The sequence below is a fragment of the Nannospalax galili genome, unplaced genomic scaffold (genome assembly GCF_000622305.1).
Source record: "Nannospalax galili isolate Female #2095 unplaced genomic scaffold, S.galili_v1.0 scaffold245, whole genome shotgun sequence".
NCBI lineage: Eukaryota > Metazoa > Chordata > Mammalia > Rodentia > Spalacidae > Nannospalax > Nannospalax galili.
This window is the reverse complement of record NW_008353009.1, coordinates 832698-838697: the sequence shown is the minus strand read 5'-3', so window position 1 is coordinate 838697 and position 6000 is coordinate 832698. Positions and strand designations below refer to the sequence as shown.

Below are 6000 nucleotides of genomic sequence, written 5' to 3'. Positions count from 1 at the left end.
TTTGTTTCTTAGTTTTTTCTTTCTCCCCCTCCCCTTTCTTTCTTTTGGATTTTTTTTTTTTGAGACAGGGTCTCCCTATAGCCCCTGTTGACCTGGAACTTGGTGTGTAGACCTGGCTGGCCTCCATCTGACAGAGATCTACCTGCTTCTGCTTCCTGAGGTCTAGGATTAAAGGTATATGCCACCATGCCTGGCTAGGAATATCATTTTTTTATCCAAATATTTTACAACTGGACTCCCCCCAAAGAAAAATAAACAAAGAAATAAATAAAAAGACCACATATGCTTGAATTAAGGGCTAATTTACCCAAACAACCAGAAATAAAATAAAATATCCAAATTATTAGCATCAGTATAATACAATTGTAACTTGAAGAGTCAGTTTGCCATCAACAATGGTTGCTTGAGCACAGGGTGACTGCCCAAGAGCTGGCAGCGGAAGCTGTTGAGCAGATCTGTGTCTCCCCCTCTGTATCTCTGCACTGCCAGCTCCCACTTGTGCATTGCTCCACATGCACTGTGTCTGCATTTTTAAAAAACCCACACAAACTTCTATTAAGCAGATAATGGGGAAGAAGAACAAAAGCTAAAGACAATGCTCTTGCTTTTGGATATGATCATTTCCCTTATACATGAAGTATTCAACAACATAACGAAAAAACGAATTTTTATATTCTCTAAACCCAAAGCTGAACTCATTGAGTCAGGTCACTGTGGGCGTTTAGATGCTACTTCCTGGTATCGTCATCTGTTGTCTCACTGCTGCTTATCCCAGTCCTCAGACTCAGCTTTCCAAGTGCTTCTGCAAGGGGAGCAGGCTGAACTGTGGCTCTGCAAGGAGCCATTCTTTCCAAAGTCATTTCTTTGTAGCTGTTCTGTTTTTGTCCCCCATAAGCAGGAGGCAACTCTCATTTGCAGGATACCTGCTGTTCCATTGCTTTAAATTACCTGTGCTCTGTTTCCAGAGAGTGTGAGAGGACCTCCCCTTCTTCCACGATGGCTGCAGAAAGACTGTGCTGATGACAACCTTACTCTCCAGCTTCCTTTGCTTCCCTTGTGGTGGTGTCTTTCAAATCTTCCAGCTTGTCACAGTCTCTATTCTCAGAGAAATCTCCATTGTAGTCATCCCTCAGAGTCTTTAGGAACTCACTCTTCTTGTCAGTCGGTGGTGGGTCAATTTGGTCAGGCAAGAGAATTTGATCTCAATCTGAAGGTAGTACTGGAGGGGCTCTCTTTGTGAGAACTTAGAAGTATGCCAGCAGCTGGTACCACTGGCTTCATAACAGAAACTGGATTGGTAAAAGCAGTCTCCTGGCTGGAGGAGTGGATCCTGATTTGTGCTCTGTTCTGTTTATTTTCCATGCATTGGGCTTAGAAGGAGGAGGTGCAGACTTGGGAACCAAGTTGTTATAGACACTTGGGGCCATGGTTGACACTCTTCCCATTTGCATGGTGGGATCCTGGTGAGGTCAATGTAGCAGCGTCAGGGGCAGCAGCAGCATCCTCTTTGGAGACTTTTTTGATGAACAGCATCTTAGAGGGTTGCTTGGCACTACGTTGATTTTCCCACACTCCCACTGGGTCTACATAGTTGATTCTGCTTACCAGCTCCTGGACTCAAAGAAGGAAAGTCTTCCTCTTCAAACTGCAACTTTTCTACTTTTTCTTTTTTCCCTAATCTCTGTTGGCAGCTTTTCTTGAAAGACACAACCTTTCCAGGAGTGGGAGCTGCCATTCCAGTGTGGATGGTTCCCTGTGCTGCCTCCATTACGTTGGCTCATGCCATCGTGACCTTAGGAAGGACCGTGCAACCAGATAGGTTCTCCATGATTTCAGCATATGTTCCCTTGGAGACATCAGAGTCCATAGAATCATGGCAGAAAAGGAGCGTTGGTACCAGGAATCTCCTATGGTCCATCGTTAAAAATGTCATCAGATGGATTATGCCAATGGCTGCTTATTCCAAACCTACCTTCTCCATGAGATGGGTGCTCTCTGTGTTCTTCAAAGGTGTCTGTAGGTGACTTAGCTGACCACGGCACTGAGAAATTTAGTCAAGCAGGAACAAAGTCATGCTGTGTCACTTAGGTCCAGTGTCTCTTTTCAGCAAGGAGAGGCATCCAACTTCATGACTAGGATCCCAGAGTGTCACCTCTGTGGTCCTGTTTTCTGAGTCTGATAGCTGGATCATCCATGAGGTTTTCTTGTTCAACAGTGCTTAAGTAGCCTGGCTAGCAGCAAGGAATGAGGATGAACTGGTATATCTGTGGTAGGATATAGTCTTTTGCCCAAAAGTATATACCCAAGAGTAGTATAGCTGGATCATATGGTAGATCTATTTCTAGCTGTTCGAGGAACCTCCACACCAATTTCTATACCACTTTGCACTCCCACCAGCAGTGAGTAAGTGTTCCCTTTCCCCACATCTTGCTAACACTTGCCATCATTTCTTTTTTGGATTGTATCCATCCTGACTGGGGTAAGATGAAATCTCAAAAGCTGCTCAGAACATAATGCTTATGTCCACTGGTGATATCAAGGTTGAGGGCAAGGTCCTCTCAGAGTTGAATGGAAAGCTCCCTGGTATTCCGTGTTCCTACCCCCAATGTGTCCATTGTAGTTCTGACCTGTGCCTGAAGAAAGCTGCCAAACATGATGACATCAAGAAGATGGTGAAGCAGGCCTTGGAGGGCCCCCTAAGGGGCACCCTGGGCTATACTGAGGACCAGGTCATCTGCAACTTGAACACTGACACTCACTCTTCTACCTTTGATGCTGAGGCTCACATTGCCCTCAATGGCCACGTTGTCAAGCTCATTTCCTGATATGAGAATGAATTTGGCTACAATGACAGAGTGGTGAACATTGTGGTCCATGGCCTCCAAGGGGTAAGAAACCCTGGACCACTCACTCCAGCAAGAACACCCCAGCAAGAGGAAGAGAGAGGTCCTTGTCTGGGGAGTCCCTGCCTCAACTCAGCCCCAATACACTGAGTAACTGAGTATCTTCATTCAAAGTTTCCATCCCAGACCCCCAGAAGAAGGAGAGGGGCTTAGGGAGCCTCACTCTCTGGAATGCCATCAATAAAGTTCACTGCACCCGCCCCAAATTTGTGGTATGTGTATGTGTGTGTGTGTGTGTGTGCATGTGTGTGTACACATATAGAAGCCAGAGCTCAACTTCAGGTTATCTTCCTTTATTGCTCTATTCTTTATTTTATGTAAATATAATAAATTTATTAATTCTTTAAGAATTTATCTACCTTATTATTTTTGAGACAGGGTCCTCACTGAACCTGGAGCTGGCTGGCCAGGGAGCCCCTGATATTTATCTATCTCTCCTCTACTCCCTTAGCACTGGAGTGATAGGCCTGCACTACCACATTCTACCTTTACATGGGCACTGGGTATAAGAACTCAGGCCCTCATACTTACCACACAAGCACTTTACTTACTGAACAATTTCCCAATATCCTCACCTTACTCTTGATTCTGGCTGTGACCCTGCAATTTGACTGAACAATGGGATGTTCACGGACTTGCTGCAAAGGCAGTCCTGGCCAGGCTTCTGGCACTGCTAATTCAGAAAGACCAGAGGTGTTTGGAATAGAGCCGCCTCAGCTGATCAGATTTGCAGCTGACCTGGGAACCTGGAGAAGAGTGATAAATACTTGCCATTATGTTTCACTTAAGTTTGGGGGCAGTTTGTTCTGTACCAATTAACACATAATGTCAAAGGGCATGGATGATTCATAGTTCTCATTACATGTTGGTTCTGCTCTCTGGGAAGCCTGAAATCAATCTACTATGCTAACAGCATAGTGCATGTACACCTAAAAATTGTACTCATGTGCCCTCCTCTACTTGCCATGAAATTTTGAGAGAGAGAAAGAGAAAGGAGAGAGGAGAGAGGAGAGAGGAGAGAGAGAGAGAGAGAGAGAGAGAGAGAGAGAGAGAGAGAGAGAGATACAACCAGCATGATTTGGGACCTTACATAGCTTTATTCCACACTGAATTATTTTTATACAAGCTTTTGGTATAATAATAAACTCAACAGAGGTCTAAGTAATTTTCTCTATCTCTGATAACTGTGACTTTAATTTATGGTATAATTGTGAGCAATCCATATAGTTTTGTGGTTATATGGTATGCTAATCCTTATTTTTAAGAGAGTAGCCTTCCCTTTTTTTGCAGGGTCTGTATTGCTAGGTAGACCAGGCCTGACTCTGCCTCTGTCTTCTTTCCCTGTCTGCCTTAATGCCTTGCAACAGGGTCTCTCACTCAACTGGAAACTTGATGTTTCAGGATCAGCTCACTTCTAATGCTGGATATGCTGGATTTACAGGCACGAACAGCCATGCCCAGCTTGTTACATGGGGTCTAAGGATTCAAACTCAGGTCCTTATGATTGCACAGCAAGAACTCTCACTTGCTGAGCCATCTCCCCAGCCCCTGATAATGATTTTTAAAATTGTAGATATAACATAATAGTTATAGTCAATAATATTTTCATCAAACGGAGCTATATTTTTTCAACATCACATTTTACTTTTGGATTGTCAAAACCTAGCTATCAAATTATACAAATGTATATATTTTAAGGCTTGTTATCAAATCCAACTGCTATTTCCACAATAAAAATTAAAATGAAACACAGTGGCATTGAAAGCATTTGAAAGCTGGGCATTTTATTCAACCCTCAGGATGTAAAGATTTCTGTTCAGCTCAAAGCACCTATTAACAACTCCTTGGTCAAGGTGCTACTTCTTTCTTCCAGTTAAAAAAAGGATGTCAAGGACTGGAGAGATGGCTCAGCAGTTAAGAGAACTGACTGCTCTTGCAGAGGACTTGGGATCTGTTCTCAGCAACTACAAGACGGGTAACAACCACCTATAATTCTAGTTCCAGGGGATCTCACACCCTCTTCTGCAGGCATTGAATGCACAGGTGCACTTAGAGAACACCAAACACTCATACACATAACAAAAATAAAAATAAAGAAATAAATAAAAAAATGTAATATAAAGGATGTTAGAATCCAGGAGAACAAAGGTGGCATTTTAATCATCACCAATCATATTTGCTAAATTATTGCATGAGTTGTTGATTCTTCACAAATACGCAGAAGTATTAGCAAGAAGGCAGGGTGTGGTGACACAAACCTTTAATCCTAGCATTTGGGAAGCAGAGGTAGGTGCATCTCTGTGAGTTCGAGGCCAGCCTGGTCTGTACAGTGAGTTCCAGGTAAGATGGGGCTACAATGAGACCCTGACTCAAAACGACCAAAAACCAAGTGTTTAGTAAGAAGAGGGTTGGAGGGAACCTGGGTTCAGTTCCCAGCACCCTCATGTCAGTTAACAACTGTCTATAACTCCAGTAACTGGGGATCTGATCCCACCTGACGCTGTCTTCCTGCCTCCCTGGGCATGGCATGACATTGGTGCACTACATACATGCAGGCAAAACACTCATACACATAAAATAAATTAATAATACTTTTTAAAAGAAAGTAAATTTCTGGAAACACACCACTGTTTACTGTGCTATGCTATTTTATCTGCATGGACAGTCAGGAACCCCCACTGGAGAGAGGCTCAACATCATGTTAGAATTACGGAAAGGAACTGCTTAAATAATCTGAAAATAAGCAGTGTTAAATTACATTATGAGGGTTGGAAGAGAGAAGACAAAGTGCTGGGCCCTCAGCTGTAGTGTTCGGTCAAGTTTAACCAGCTGGCTTTGGATTGCCTACATAGGGGACCAGTGGAACCAGTCAAAAGAACATCATGTTTCCTTTGTCCCCTGATCCTCCATCCAGTCGCAGAGCAACAGGCCTTCACAATTGGAAACAAAGAGGTCACTGCCCATGTCCCTTTCATCCTAGGGCTGGAGGACTGCTAATCCCGGGCACAAAGCGGGCCGCAGCTCCCCATTATTCTGCGCCTGGCGCTGGGCACATCTGCTGACCGACTCTGGAAGGTCCCACTTGGGCCGCCTGAGG

At 43.9% G+C, this 6000-nt stretch overlaps 1 pseudogene; it reads right to left on the bottom strand.

Annotated features, from left to right (window-relative positions):
- Positions 1–728: 728 nt before the first annotated feature.
- Positions 729–2195, bottom strand: LOC103747743 (annotated as a pseudogene).
- Between the last annotated feature and the right edge of the window lie 3805 nt (positions 2196–6000).